The sequence below is a fragment of the Lycium barbarum genome, chromosome 7 (assembly GCF_019175385.1).
Source record: "Lycium barbarum isolate Lr01 chromosome 7, ASM1917538v2, whole genome shotgun sequence".
Classification (NCBI taxonomy): Eukaryota; Viridiplantae; Streptophyta; class Magnoliopsida; order Solanales; family Solanaceae; genus Lycium; species Lycium barbarum.
Window position 1 is genome coordinate 109184329 of NC_083343.1, and position 17690 is coordinate 109202018.

The 17690-nt window shown below is 32.5% G+C and overlaps 1 long non-coding RNA gene across 1 annotated transcript; it reads right to left on the bottom strand.

Annotated features, from left to right (window-relative positions):
• Nucleotides 1-13133: 13133 nt before the first annotated feature.
• On the bottom strand, nt 13134-16493 carry LOC132602402 (uncharacterized). Its single transcript, XR_009567768.1, has 3 exons — nt 16046-16493; nt 15207-15277; nt 13134-14205 (listed from the first exon to the last, which is right to left on the bottom strand). It is a non-coding gene; the product is annotated as an uncharacterized LOC132602402 (long non-coding RNA).
• Between the last annotated feature and the right edge of the window lie 1197 nt (nt 16494-17690).

A 17690-nucleotide genomic window follows, 5' to 3' on the forward strand; every position in this document is an offset into this window, starting at 1 on the left:
TTCACAAATAATATATTTGTTGACACCTAATTTTTTACCTCTCATAATTTATTTAACTATTCAAAACCTGTGGATATCAAACGGAGTGAAGTGTGTATTTTCTACATATCAAAATGATTTTATAAAATTATTTAGATAATATTTTGCCATATTTGTTTAGCAAAATAACTTCTATAATATTATGAATCATTTGGAAAATAATTTACATATTTTCAAGAAAAAGTAATCTGAAACAATTGTCTATTTAATTTTTAAAATTATCATAAAGCCAATTAACAAGCATTTCACTCCGATTAATTGAATGAATTAATCATTTTACCCCTCAATTCTTAATTTTGCATATTCAATATGCATTTTCACAAATTATTAGAGTTAATCATGATTAATCAAGTGTTTAATTATGGTTAAATTTGACAAATTATTTACTATATGGCTAATAGTGGCTACAATTGAAATAATCAATTGTTAAGTTTAATTCTAGCTTTACTGAAATAGCCAATTTTCATGGTTTTAGTCAATTAGTGTCATTATTTCAAAACTAGCCTTTAATTGCTAATTATTTTTATTATGGCCATAATTGAAATAACCAATTCATGGTTCAAGACAATTAAGGTCATTAGTGCAAAATCAGCTTGTTAATGGTTTAATCATTTCATTATGTCTTAATTTGGTTATATTTGTAATATTGTGGTTAATAATCAACCCTTTTAGTTTTGCCCATTTTATTTTGCCTGTTTTGCCCTTTATGTATATATATACACTATATATACGTATATGTATACATTGTGTGTATATACATGTAAAAGGCCCCTTTCTGCTCTTTTTTATTTTGGCCGAGCCCAGGCCCAAATGACCTAGACCCGGCCCAACGGAGACAAGTATATATGGCTAAGTCTTCAGCGAAATGAGACCTCTAGGGGGGGGGGGGGGTCATTTGCATTGTTGCGGCTAGGGTTTCTATAACCCTAGTGCCGCCGCCTTGTCTTTCCCCTTTCCCTCTTGTCCCATCGCCGTTTAGGCGTACTTACAGAGGAAGTAGGTGTGTACAGGCGTCGTTATGGTAGAAAAGGGACGAAGCATTTATTGCATCACGAAATTTCCTCCACCAAATCCCATCCGAACACGACTTAGAGGTACAATCATCCCTTTTTTTTCATCATTTTCGTTTTTACTTTGCGTGCAAGTTGGTCCTTCACGTTGAAATCCTCAATGCCCATTGGTTCGTTGGGAATCGAATGGATCGAAGAAAATTGGCTCAAATCGAGCCGTTTGTTGTTATTTTGTTTCACTCCTGTTCGTTCATTTTGAAAACAAGTGAAAATTTACAAAAATCAAATGAGTCCCACATTGGGAAATTGGGGTTTTTCTCTCATTTTTGGGGTTCTATAAATAGAACACAAGCTTTACATTTTGAAGACGCGGACAGAGACGGGGATACACCTATAAACCTATATTTTGAGGATGTATACTCAAGATTAGGGTTTCAGTTAAAATTTTTTACTTAACTTTAAAGGTTGGGTTTCTGAGTTTAAAAATTTGATTTCCTTTGTTTCTGGTGTGGTCTGAGTTTGGATTGGGAGCACAAGAGGTTTCCAAGTTCATTCTTGAATCGGCTGCGCATAAAAAAGGTAGCAATTTTATCTTGTTATTACTTTTTTTTATTTTGCTCAGTTTAAGGGTTAGTTTATATGTTGCTTAGTTAAGTGTTATGAGATTAATGTCCTGCTTAGTTCAAGTAATTAATCATGTTTGTCTAATTCAAGTAATTTAATGATGTTGTAGTTGTTGTTGTTGGTTTTGAACTTTGGGCTTTATGGTGCTAAAACCCCCTTAATGACTTCAAGGATAATCATGATATAATGAAATCAGATGCTCATATGAAGTTAAAATGCTGATATTGTCTCAATGAGTTAATCACTTAGTTTCAAAGGTTAAAAACCTAAAAGAAGAGAAGAGGATGAGAAGTTTGATATGACCTTGTCTAGATTCTTTCTCATATGAGTCTGTTAGTGTATGAATCATGTTGGTTGGCATTTGTTTGTCCAGACTAAGATTCATATGAACGCCTGAAATGATTTAAGTCTATTTACTAGTATATGTGAATGTCCCATGATACTCGTTAATGTGCTTGTTGATTTGATTAAATAAGTCTAAAAGGTTTTAACAATTGCGAGTGCACTTAAATAAGTCTAAATATGATTAAAAACACTTGAAGGTGACTGAATAGACCTGGTTGTATATGAACTTGCTTAGGTTTGTCTATGTATGTTTGAGTTTTCCTAAACCTATCTGAATATATTATCTGAAATGATCTTAACATGATGGCCTGTTTATTGTACATTAAAGTAAAACATGGAATAGGTAGCGATTCTTAGTGGTAGTGTGTGAACCAATAATAAAAATTAGACTCAACCCTCTTGCCTTAAGCTCTAATCGGGTTTAAGTGATCAAAATAAACTAAAAGATCCTAGGTTGAGTTAACTAAAACTGCTAACTCTGTGTCAATGTTGATTAAAAAGTTAGCTGGGATTTGATTTAAGGGTAGTTGTTTGGTAGAGTCGTAAGTGATCATGAACAAACCATGAACCATTTGATAGTGGAGGAGCATTTTTAAAAGGCACTTCAGAGAGAGGATGGAGAAGTGCCAAGTTCCACTTGGTCCATAGTATCTTCCTCCAAATAAGAGGTGCCACGGCATACTCCATTAGTCCATGGGATGTATGATTGCCTTGATCATTACATTTGACTCCTCAAACTTCATCATTATGTCAAATATTAAAAAAAATGAAGTGAGTACATTAGGTATCTAAACAGGCTTCTAAAGTCAAAAGAGGAAGTGGTCCACAATAGTTTGACTGGTTTTTCTGGGAATGAAAAAGAAATATTAACTAGACAAATGGAAATCTTGGTGATTAAGTCATTGCTTTAAAAGGGGTATTAAAACACTAAACTACTTGGCTCTGTTGGGGTTCTGTGTCATCCTGTTCCTTTATAGCCTTGATGAAACTGAAGGCCACAACTATTTGTGTTATTTGAGTTATGATGTACATGAATCCTGCACCTCTTTTTATATGCACCTTTTTTCTGCTGAATTAGCTGAAGTAGAATATATGCCTTTATGTCATATGTGATTATTTGAGTTTGCTAGATCCGACCTATCTTGTACCATTTGGCCCAGTTAAGATTGCTTAAGTTGAAATTGTCTTGCGTCCTGATTCCTTGATTTCTAAACTCTCCTTGTGATTATGGCTCAATCCTTCTTGATTTACATATCACTGTTAAGTTCTGGGTATTGTTTGACTCCATGAATGTATATTGCTATGATCTTACTCCTTTGCTAGGTTAATTGTTACTTGAGTAAGGTCATGTGTTTTCTTTTATATTGTGAAACTGCTCCTTTCTCGCAGTGTGTAATTGACTAGTTTAAGTTCTCACTAACCTCTGTTATAATTTTGAAGTTTTTCCTAAAAATGTGTAAAGATTTACCTAGTAGTTGGTCAAGACATAAGCCCGAGGTCTAAGTTTAATGATTAGGTATACATAAAATATACAACATTTGATAAAGAAGAAGGACTATACATATGGTATACACTTGCTGTACATATCACCTATGTATATCATGGTATATCAGGGGCACATCTTAACAAGTTATATGTACAAAATGAGTACATGGGGAGATAGAACTCATTAGGCTTTAATTTCAGCCCAAATATAGACTTAGCATAAATCTGGGCCTAGCCCATCACATTTAGCACAAGAATAGCCCATATCTATACTTAGCCAAACAAAGGGCTCCGGCAGAATTGTTAAAGTGTATCGATGGCCCTTTTAGGCCCAATTTGAAACTAAACATGTGTATGTGTGTTTTATTTTATGCATATGTATGTTATATATATAATAGTGATAAGTTCAGTAGTATAATTTCTAACCAGTTTCCCCTTTTTGTTTCTCCTCTTCACTGTATGGCCACTTGGGCCGATTCAAGCCAAGTCTGTTGGGCCAAGGCCCAACAAACTACTTCTTTCAACAATATGAATGTCTGGGCCAAGGAAAATGGAAGATATATCGAAGGAGTGCATCGAAGGCCCAACCATGAGTGAAAATGGTCAACTAGGGGCTTGATACGCCCCTAGCCTGTCCTTTCTCTTTTTTTGTTATTATGTCCTCTTATTTTTCAAATTGTTGTATTGTATTCATGTCCTCGTAAAAACTCGTATTATAATGGAATCCATTATGGTTGAATTAGACGTCTTAGGATAACGGTACTTATGTCATTTAGTTGACTTTAGGTCCCCAAACGAATTTCAAACAAACCAGTTTAAGTATAATGTTTTCAAAGTTCGAAAAGATAACGAAAATTGATTTGTGATACAAATTAATAAGCAGAGATAAAAGGAGTTTCAAAAATGTCGAAACAAAAGATCACATTTTACAAATTGCGCACAAATTTTTTGAATAAAAGATTTAAGTTCAAACCAAGTGATTTTGGGCCAAGCCCAACAATTAAAACAAAATGATTTTAGGCCCAAGGCCAACAGCGGAAGAAAGAGACCTGGGCTGGAGCCCACCTGGGACAAAGCGTTTTGGGACAAAAGCCCCCTCCTCCACTTGTTTTTTTATGTGGAAATAATAAGGATTTTTTTGGGCCAAAGCCCGTTAGATTTTTAAAGAAAGAAATAAGGCATACGGTTTTGGCCCAAACTCACCATAAGCCATCTTTTAAAATAAACATCTTGGGGATAAGCCCAAAAAACGAAAGTGTCTTTTGCAGTCCATATGAAAAATAGATTTACAAAGAGTAAAATCAAACCACTTTTTACAAACTGGGCTTATTCAAATAAGTGATACGCATTTGTAATATGATATTTAAGATAGGATGTTCTAACGCACTATACGGACGGACCCGAGACAAAGCGTGTGATTTAAAGGGATAATAAATATACTTACACTCTTAAACCAAAACTCTTTTACTTCTTTAAACAAAATACCTTATCCTTATATATAAAGGAACCTATTCTTATGTGGATATTATAAATTCAATCTAAACTACCCTATATATAAAGGAAATATATTCAAATCTTTTAAAATCAATGATATGCAATTCAATGATTATATTTTATAAAGCGGAAAATAAACACCAAATAAGCAATTTAAGCAGATAATCACACACTGGAATTTGAAGGTCAACCATATAGTACGGATTCTTAATACTGGGGTGCCTAACACCTTCCCCAGGGGATCATCAGAATCCTTACCTAGAACTCTAGATTACGAAGGATTTTTCACTGTATTTTGAATAAACCCTTCACTACTGCTTTTTCTAATTTCTTAAAAATTAGGTGGCGACTCTTTTTCAAAACAAAGTCCGAAAGAGCACCAACAAACTCGTAGTATCTTCCCAACCGCTAACCCAACCCGCGAAATGCGAACTGTAACAATATTCATATCACTCTACAAACTCGAAAGTATATTTTTCATGATTTTTGTACACAACATATATGTATACCAATTTTCATATATAAATATGATGATTTTAAATAACACATATCATGTCTACTAACAATCTTGAAAACGTTTCTTGAATAATCACCGATGAATGTGATAAATATCTCTTTCCGCTATGTGACAAATAATCCTTCTCATAAATGTTTGTGTAAATTAATCTCAAAAGTGTGAATTTTATTTCTGTTGTCTTGAAAGGTTTCTGAATTATCTTGCACTTATTACAAGTAAGATACCAACATGTTTTTTTTTCACAAACAATAATTCATCAATGATTGACCAAGAGTCAAATGGATCTAAAATTTACACGATTAAGACGTTCATGCCCTATATCAAGAAACTCCTTAATATAAGGAGAAATATTTTCATTTTGTCACAATCTCAAAATAATATTTAAGCCTTCAAGTATATATATTATCTTTTCAAATAATATGCTTCACATTCTTTCAAGAACTTGAAATTCACATTTTGCAATTTTATGCATGTAACATATATGTATATGCAAATCAATTTGCACATTTTTTCATCTTCAAAGAAATCATATGTTATCTCTAATCATGTGCATCATTTAAGATTATCACAAGAAGGATCATCTACCTGGCATTAGATTTCACGAAGAATCACAATAGGGAGAGAATAAATAGCGATTAGAGGTTAGAAGATAAAACCCGAATTTCATTGACAGCTTTCCTTTTGATTATGACTTTGATGTTGTCTAATTGGTCATCTCCATAGTCAACGTCAACAAAATAATCTGAAATTTTGAGATCGCGTTCTGCAACACTTGATCCCAAGTATTTGACTTCGATCCAATGTCACTTGTTAGGCTACATTTGATAATTCCCCATCAACACATCAACCAGATCTTAAAGAATCTTCAAGATTCTTCTATGAAGTAAAGGTTTTGATGGACCTTATTCCTTCAACATTTCAAGTCATAGTATACAAGTATTGACTTTTGTTTTCTTTTCACTTTTCCACCTGATAGAATTTTAACAGAGATATACGCTAACTCTATCATATCCCCACTATTTCATTTTTTTTAATACATTTCATGTAACCTAATATGTGACAAGTTTTATCCCAATGAATTCAACATACCAATTGAATTCTCTGTATCTACACTTTAATGTATGTATTTGTTACTCAGCCCATAGAGACAACTATCTTCAAATTGTTAGAACAAGGATACTAATATCTTCCAATTGTTAGAACATGGATAATAATATCTTCCAACAGCTCGAACTGAAATATATCAAATTGTTAGAATACAAATGATAATAATATTAGAAACCCAAAATAGGACTTGCTTGGCTTAGAGGCACGTCAAGACGTTTCTTGAAGATAGTTGGAGTCTCTCCCACGAGCAAACGGAAGAACAAATGACAACTTTATCTTCGGGATTCAACTAAGCCACACAACAAGTAGCATTCAAGAACATTGCTCTTCTATTCTTGAATATGTGATTTCACCTTTTGATCAATGTCTCTCAAGTATTTTCAAGGGGAAGTAGTTTGTGGATTGCTTTTTATTTTCAAAGAAAATAAGCACTATTTATAGGCTAAATAATTCTTTGAAAATAAGTTCTTTTATCAAAAGAAGACAATGAATACATTCATGCATTCTTGAAATCAAGATGTACTTGTCCAAAAACCTAAAACGTATTAACTTAATGAAGATGAAAATTATGAATTTTTCAAATTCATTTACTTTAAGAAATAAATACTTTTATCAAATACGTTATTTAAAAAAAATTATTGAAACACTTGTTTCAACATAGAGATGGGGAAGTATGACGGTGGATGGGGGAAAAGTTGAAGAAACAATAAACTTTTTAATTTAATTTTTTCTTTTCTTTTAATTCTTACTCTTTGTTATTTTAATCCTCTTTTTTAGTCAAAATCTCTGCATTCACTTGCCCAACGCGCATGTACCTCACACAATTTATCCAACTTAGCTAAAGTAGTGCCACATAAGCTTAGTTAACGGTCAGAGGGGTTTTAAATACCTGTTTTGAACAGGTTCAAGGGTCTAGATGAAATTCCATAGAGTACAAACATCGGCATGACAAAAATGGACAAGTACAAGGGCCTACCAAGCTATTCCACCGTTTATTAAAGAACAATGTTCTATGACAATTAAAAGGACAAAAGTAGATTAATCTTTTTTAATAAAAGTCGGATGACTTTGTAAGTTTCTGTATGAGTAATGATATTGATCGAAAATTATTCAATTAGGGATTCCTTGATCAAAGATGTTCATTCCGATGTGTATCATAGATATAACAAGACTTGTGATAAGAAAAAACCATTTTACGCTCAATATCTAAAAGAACAGAATAAACCAAAAATATAAGAAATTTGGAACTGCTAAGTAAAGGAGAGCGAATAAATAGTTGGGGAGTGAAATAGACTTTTTGGACATAGAGGGACTTGGAACCTCATGATTTTTACGACGAATTTTTCGCTTACTGTAAATTTTAAATTTCTGACTTATCTTTGAATTTGTTATTTCGGTATCTAAAAGAAGACTCACAAAAGAACTTAATAAACTAATTAGAAAAGCTCATACAAAAAGAGTTAAGAAGCAACCAAAAACAAAGAAAGATAACTTGTGCAGTATCAAGGAAAGAAGGAATATTATATAGTAGAAACCGTAGAGGGGCGTAATGGCATCAAGTGTTAAATGCACAGTTGATGAGTTAAGATCAAATTAAAAAAGTTAACTCCAAACATAATGCATGTTATCTAAAGCCTGATCATATTTGACAAATTAACTCAAAAACAAATTCAAAAGGACATCACAAGAAAGTTTGTCTCTCTTTTCCTATTGAAGATTCCTGAGAGAAGAAACAATGTATATTTAAAAAGAAGTTGTTTAATATAAATCAGTAAAGGATTAATTAAGTAGAAACAATCTAAATTTAAGAAGAAATTGTCTATTACAAATTGGAAGAAGATTAATTGAGAAGAAACAATCTACATTTAAGGGAGAATTGACTTGTTATATAACTAACTAATTAATTTTGTCTAAACGAATCAACAGTCATGATGTTATATGTGTTTTGAGAAACGTGTAAAGCCTTTGAGACTTGGTAGCACACTTATGTACTTTTTTGTTTACTGATTTACTGGCACGCACGTTGCACGTCGATTCCACATTAATGAGCATAAAAGTTTAAGAAATATTATATAATGTTATAAAGAAATGTGATTGAGTTATGTAATAAAATAATATTAATTTTAAAAATAAAGAATGTTGATCTTAATTATCTAGTTAAATGGATAACAATCTCTTGGTTTTCACTAGAATAAGTGTTCCTTTTGTCATGATACCAGAAACTCATATTATATTTACATGTGATTAAAGTTAGTATGTCACAATCCAAATTCATGAATCGTCAGCGGCACCTAACAAGCTGCACTCGATTTGATGAACTGTCCGATGAAGCACTTTATCACAATATATCACATTTAAAAGTGAATCATATCATAAAAGATAACCAAAATCTTCTCAATAATAGCATTAATCAATTTAACCTATCGATATGTGTTACGTATTCAAATTAGTTTGAAATGAATAAACCTATTTTTCAAATGTAAACTCTATAAGAATATGTATATTGATTCATATCAATTACTCAAAAATTAATTCTAGAAAAAAGGGACTCATACAAATTAGCCATTTGTCATGAGCCAAATTTGAGTTGGTATTATGAGGATTTTTAGTCGTTGCTCTATCAATTGAGCTATTCCGGTATTTTACAATATAGTATTCTCATTTTATTAAAGAACAATGATCTATGTCAATTATAACGACAAAAGTAGATTTTTTTTTATTTTTTTTTGATAAAAGTCGGATGACTTTGTAAATTTCAGTATGAGTAATAATATTGATCGAGAATCATTCAACTAGGGATTCCTTGATCAAAGATGTTCATTTCGATGTGAATCATAGATATAACAAGACTTGTGATTAAAAAAAAAAGCCCATTTACGCTCAAATCAATTTTTAAAAGAATAGAGTACACAAAAAATATAAGAAATTTAGAATCCCTAAGTAAAGGAGGACCGATAATTAGTTGGGAGTAAAATAGTCTTTTTGGACATAGAGGTACTTGAACCCTCATGATTTTGAAAGTCGACGAATTTTTCACTTACTGTAAATTTATTGTTGCCATTATTGACATTGCCTCTGTATCAAACGACTCCTAATATAAAATCGGGCGCACGAGTATTTTCTTTAAATGTGCGTTTTACAGAAAACGGGCGGTCTGATTTTGAGCAATTATAGAAACGCTTTTGAATAACTTCGGTAATGAAGCAAGAGAATCGTGAAATACTCAATGCTGGTTCTCATAAATGTCTGATTACATGCTTCAACTGTTGGACATATTACGAAAAATACTTCATCGCTAACATGTGTAGGGACTTTTCTTCATCACGAACACTTGTAGGGACTTCTCTTCATCGCGAACACTTGTAGGAACTTCTTCTAGGCTTGAGGAAAATACTTGATCACGAACACTTGTAGGAACTTCTTCTAAGCTTGAGGAAAATACTTGATCACGAACACTTGTAGAGCATTCTTCGTAGCTTGAGGCATGCCAATGACACTGTTCTTAAGGATATTTCACCCGGTATGGGTGTATCCCCCAGGATTCAACAAGCTCTTCTAGTACAAAACTAGGAGCCAGAATCTAACAAAGATTTATCTTATATAAACCCAGCAATACAAAATATATTATCAAGTGTTATCTTAAAAAAATATTATATAGGGAATGAAAATCAACCAAGAATAAGAACTCCAACGGTCTAAAGACCATTCATGGCTGAATTATATTCATTATCCATTAAGGCTATATTAATATAATATTATTAATAATAAATATGAGTAAAGATTAATGACAATGGTCAAATACCATTTGCCAAACTAAGGGAAGGAAACGGCCAATAGTAGTCATTCAATGGCCATATTCAATTCGCATAAAACACATTAATATGATAAAATAATGACTCATTAATATATAACAAAATAATGGATTAAAATTTTCTTTTTGAGATATTAAACTCAATTTTTCACAACAATCCCCCACTATCTCAAAAAGAATAAAAGAAATAGAATAAAATAAGACGTCTTGCAGAGTTTTCACATATGAGTACAATGCGTCGAATTTGGTGTCTCGTGGACTATGAACCAGACCTAGATAAAATAAGATTAACTTACAGAACAATTGGTGAAGTTTAGAACTTCTATGAACCAAGAATTCATTTGTAAGCCAGGGTCTTATTCTATCACATTATACTCTCACAATCTTTGTTGTTATCGTGGTTTTGCGCTAAGAGGCCATGCGCGTGTCCTGGTATTCATGAGTGCTCTAGAAATCCGTCACAATTTCATAGAAGCGGCACCACTCCACCCTCATATAGGTCCACCCATCAAGTGTATTCTGCAGAGCAATACACCACCTATAAAGGATATGGTAATGGATTAAGAGTTTATAGCTCAACCTCACTTTGCCTTGCAGATTTGCACTATATTCACACACCATAGGAAGGGACATAGTTTAATAGTGCACTTTTGATCAACTAATGACTTGTTATTACCCATATGAACCTAATTCATGGGATTTCCAATCACATAGGTTGGGTTACCATAATTGTTAATCTTCTCAAATGACAAAAGTCTCATTCCCCTCGATGTTTCTTTTAGTCTTGTGAATCAGCCAAATTCACCTCAGACATCACATAATAATTTCATCTCATAACAACGTTGTTTTATCACTTTATGTTCCAAACGAATATGTTTTATTGCCACCGAATATTCACTACAGCTAACGCTGCTCGGCAACCGCAATATATAGACATGTTGGTTTTAACTTAACCTTAATACTCACTGAGAAGTCTCATTACCAGCCAACTCCAAACCATACTCATATTTCATTATGGTCTACTTGGCTGATTTTCATGCTATTACACCTCCACAAAGGGTGAACACATAACCATAAATTCACTTAACATCATTGTACCCCTCTAGTACAATAAATATTAATTCAGCAAACACTTTACCATCATTTGCTTCTTATCAAACTTTATATTTTCAAAAGCATTTCGAACAACACCACCACATGTTATCATTTTTTTTCAAAAAATTCTCCAAACATAACTTTAGTAAGACACCGTGACCCCCACATTTTCAAAAAATTTAAGACAGGAAAATAATATTTTTCATAAGTCATAAGACATCATAACCCCCACATTTCCAGAAATTCTACGATAAGGGAATAATATTTTCATAACTCATAAGAAGTATTACTAATTTCTCATAAGAGATTTCATCTTATAAATAACAAACTAATAGTATAACTTCACCCAAACGATTTTTATAGTTACCCACACTATGCCATTATCAATATATATTTTAAGAAAATAATATTTTTATCAAGAGTTGGATAAGAAATAATACAAATACTAGTTTTTTTTTATTAATTTTTAAAAAATAGTAAACACAAATAAACAAACTATGATGACAATACTCATTGCCCATTAAAATATTATTTTGGTTGATACAACCTTATCATACTCAAATAAAATCTTCTCTTCAAGTTTTTCTAGCAATTCCACAAGAATAAAATTATTGGCTCAAATAATAGAAATATAAATTACCCCAGCTAATGCCAATAATTTTTCCAAAAATAATTTTAAGAAGAATTTTTCCATTCTAAGAACTTGAATAGTTCTAGAATCACCAACATAAATAAACTATTTTTCTTCTTCAACTTGGGTGTAGAATATGCTTAGTAACACCAAAGTCTAACACTCAAACTCTCACATTAGCCACAAGATTTACTTGAGAAATGACCACAACAGTTATATCATCCGCTTAGCCAAAATTATTTTCACTTAGCGGGATTGTCAATTCTCCTAATCTTCTTCAACATTTTAGGAGTACGATGGCTTAATTTGCCACACACAAAACAATTGTTATCTCACTAAAGACTCGATATTTACATTGTAAAATTTCAATATCATATCAATTGACACATGAAATCAACTTTGTCAAGAACCACCTCATGCTAAAAGAATTTTGTTAGTGTTAATTTTATTTCCATAATCAAATAATATTTTTTTTCCTAAATGCAAAGACTACAAAGCTAAAAGATTGACTTGCACATAAATATATCATATTTATATAATATAATTAAATCAGTCGTAACAAATTATTAAAAAAAAATAACGCCTTTCGATGCCTAAAGTAAATTTATCAAAAGTACATTTTGATGAATTCCAACGCAGATATTTTGCCACAAAATCTCAATTGTGTAAGGCTTCAATAATGAGATTTTCACTCATAAAAACAAGTATGCATATGCTTCCTTTCCCATCGATTTCTGTCATATATGAGAAGGCTTCTATAATGCATAATCACCATAAACTTCCAGTAAATTAGAGGAACTAGCTAGATGATAAACCTAGATATGCTTAGATCCTAAAGAAATTTCACAAAAATACAGTATTATGGTCTTCCAATACATTTTATCACTTCAAAAATTTTAAAATTGAAGGTTTAAAACTTCATAAACACTTTGTTCCAACCAAAACTGTACGTATTTGTTTTCCATATATATACTACACAAAACCAACAATCGAGAAGTTAAAGCGCAATGTCTTTCACCATACTAGATGCACATACACATTAACAATCTACAAGTCTGTACTAGCAAATAATATGCATTCATAAATACTTCTAAAATAGCAAGGAGATTATATGTATCGCCTTAAATCCATCTACCTCTTATAAAGTACGTTTAACATTCAAATTTTTAGCAAACGCGTACCTGAAACTTAGACAGATTGTACTAAGTTAACTCTTTCAATTTTTTCGTAAGAATAGAGAGTGAAAATATCCTTAAGATTATTGGAAATCTTACGAAAAATACTTCATCGCTAACATGTGTAGGGACTTTTCCTCATCACGAACACTTGTAGGGACTTCTCTTCATCACGAACACTTGTAGGAACTTCTTCTAGGCTTGAGGAAAATACTTGATCACGAACACTTGTAGGAACTTCTTCTAAGCTTGAGGAAAATATTTGATCACGAACACTTGTAGAGCATTCTTCGTAGCTTGAGGCATGCCAATGGCACTGTCCTTAAGGATATTTCACCCGGTATGGGTGTATCTGTCACGACCCAGCCTCGTGGGCCGCGACTGGTGCCCTATTTGGACACCCAAATAAACTTACGTACCAGATTGACATATCAAAATTCATTCGAACTTAACATACGTTATTTTAAGCAAATACTGCAAACAAATGTCATCTTAAGCGGTCGCCCGTACAGAAACATCATATCCAAATCCAATATATTGGCGGAATACACATCGCCAGATATACGCACATATACAGACAAATGAGCCGTTTTGGCCATAATAGTAATCAGGGCCGCATTAAGACGAAATCATAATCACAAACGAACAAACACGGCCCATGACCCACATACATGACTACAGGCCTCTACAAAACATAACAGAAACATATGACGGGACAGGGCCCCGCCGTACCCAAATAGTCATATATATATATACAGAATATGTATAGCAGAAGATATGTACCAAAAGTATGAGCTCCGAATCAAAAGGAGTAATCCAAGTGGCAGAGTATGTATCCTATACTGGGGGATCACCAAAATGAACGTCCGTACCTGCGGGCATGAAACGCAGCCCCCGAAGAAAGGGGGTCAGTACGAAATATGTACTGAGTATGTAAAGCATGAAATACAGAAATCCAAATCATAACCGAGTTGGGGAGTACAGAATTTGGGTACATTATGAGTATATCAAAATCGGTGCAGAAAACATATATATATATATATATATATCATGCAAATAAAATCATGCATAAGGCTCAGGAACGTGGTCGCCACTCCGACGCTGGCGCCACAACATATCATACTCCAGAAAGTTTCAAATTTCCGTACAATCACCGAACGTATCATATCATCAGAACATATCATATCATCCGAACACATCGTATACCATATCACATCATAACGCCGTATATAAGCGGTACCCGGCCCTATGGCGAGGTCTCGGGAACCGTAACACATCATACTGCCAAATATTACATAGTGCGCACGATCACAAAACCGGCCCGGGATCCGGCGAACGATATCATAGTAATAGACACGAGCGGAGTAGTGCGGGAACCATATGCATACACGTAAATAAATTCCAAGACTCGACAAATAAATATATATATACTGATAGCAGAAGGCTCAAGGTAAGTATAGAGTCCATCAGAATCATTATACAAAAGTTGCGAGCTTTTAAGTTACCAAACTTTCGAATCACTTCATAGGTCATTTCCTTGAAAATTTAGTATCATTTATTTTTAAGAAGCTTTCAAACAACCTTATAGAGTACTTCAAATCGAGCCTTAAAATCATATGCACATCTCTAGAATATACATATCCAAACTTAGGCCATATCAAATATTTTCCAAACCATATCCGGAAGCGTACCGACTAATATTTCAAACATCATAAGTATGTGACAAGTCATATGAAATAGTTCATGGAAATCAAAGACATAGGCCATCCTAGTGGCTCTAAGAGTAGAATTTTCTTTGGAACATACATATATATATTATTCATTTACTTCATAAGGGTCATGCCAAAAAGGAAGAACGCTAAGCCTTACATACCTCAATCGCTCACTACCAAATCTCGATCGCTTGCCAACCAATCCCGACTCAGGTCTCGGGCTCTCCAATATCTACAATAATGTTATTAATTTCCAAAAAAAAATTAGCTACTAGTACTTAGAATTTTAATTCTAATTAGTATCTGTCTACCGAAATTTCGGCAGCACCTCCCATGTAAATTCAACATCCCCTTGAATTAAACTCGACCAAATTCATCAACAACCATACCAACAATACCAACAACCAAACCAATAACATCAAAACCAATCTAAAATGCATTCCAACACTAGTAACCTTCCTTTCAACATAATTCATCGACATTCAATTCAACTACGAATTTTTCAAGCCAATTATCGACACTTACACATTCATTACCAATTCAAGATCATTCAAAAGCATTTCAAGACATTTCATACCATTCTACAAATTATACAAAATTCCACCAAGACTAGAATTCATCCGAAATCTCCAACCTTTAACACAACATTCACAACATATTTTTTTCATCTTCCCATTTCATCACATCAACCACAATTTACACCTTAACAATTCCATTTTCATAATTATATAAATTTACAATAAAATCACAAAATTTCCTATAACAACTTAACAATAATTTTCATGTCAACTTAAACTAGAATTCTTCCATTTGCATAAAAAGGCCATTACAACACAATTAACATAATAAATAAAATTTGATCATTCCTCTCATCAACACCCATTTTCGGCCACAACCACACACACCCATGACACAAAATTTTCATACTCTACATTCATTCCCACATACTACAACATCTATATAAAATTCTTCCAAACAAAAAAAAGAGTAGAATTATTACCTTTTTGCCAAATTCTCCCACTTGATAAAAAAAAGTACTCTTGCTCCCAAAGTTGTATCACATTAAAGAGGGCTTTGAGCTTAGTAGTAATTGCACAAGAGATGAATTTTTGAACTAAAGATGTGAGCTCCAAATTTTTTTTTTCCTTTCTCTTTCTGTATGGCCGAACCCTTGGCTTCTCTTTTTTTTTTTTTTTTTCTTTGCTTTGTTTTCTTGAAGCTTCCTAATGGAAAATGATGGATGGCCCTTTATTTATTTGGTCTTGGTTGACTTGGGCTTGGGCCCTTTTTGAGGGGCATGGCCGGCCAACACAAATATTTGGGCCTCAATTTCCCCTTTTTTTTTTTTCATTTCATTTAGGCCCAAATTGTTGCGGGTCTTATTTTAAAATTCTTGAAACTAATTTTTAAAATTTTCCATTTCGCCCTTGACCTTCCTCTATGTTTCCACATCAACATTTCATGGACAACACATATATTAAATAAAATCAAAATATAGCCTTATCTCTTACAAGTCACAATTATTTCAAATTTTTCCGAATGTGTAAAATTACGGTTATAACAGTATCCCCAGGATTCAACAAGCTCTTCTAGTACAAAACTAGGAGCCAGAATCTAACAAAGATTTATCTTATATAAACCCAACAATACAAAATATATTATCAAGTGTTATCCTAAAAAACATATTATATAGGGAATGAAAATCAACCAAGAATAAGAACTCCAACGGTCTAAAGACCATTCATGACTGAATTGTATTCATTATCCATTAAGGCTATATTAATATAATATTATTAATAGTAAATATGAGTAAAGATTAATGACAATGGTCAAATACCATTTGCCAAACTAAGGGAAGGAAACGGAAAATAGTAGTCAGTCAATGGCCATATTCAATTTGCATAAAACACATTAATATGATAAAATAATGACTCATTAATATATAACAAAATAATGGATTAAAATTTTCTTTTTGAGATATTAAACTCAATTTTTCACAACATCAACTGCTACTTAAATGTTTAAATTACATATTGTATACCAATTTGTAGCTTTGTACTAGTATGTCAAACTAAATACTCTCTCTGTTTCTAAATAAATAGTATTTTAGGCTTTTTATTTTGTTTCAAAATAAATGATGCTTTAGGATTTCAAGAGAAATTGATTTTATTCTTCCAAAATTATTCTTATTTACATAATCAAGAATCATTAAATAGTTTTTCTTTTCTACGCATTTAGGGGGAAGATTAGTAAAAACACTCCTAATTTTCTAAGAGTGACCAATTTCTTAAGGGGTGTGCATAAGCTAAAAATACCACTTATTATGAGACAAAAAAAGCAATTCAATTTACACACACACTCTCTTAGTCCCTCTGCCTTAACTACCCTACAAAGGTAAGGTTAAGGTTAAGGTCCGCGTACACATCCATTTTTTTGAGTTGTGAGATTACACTGGGTATGTGTTGTTGTTTGAGTGACAAGAAATTTAAGAATAAAAGAAAGATTTTTAAAATATGAGATCTAAAATAAGTTATAAATATTTGCGTGACTATGAAGCTTCTCATTAAAATAAAAATGAAAAGTTTTTAATTAAATTATTACTAAATATAAAAAATCATCATTTTTTTTAGATTGACTAAAAAAAA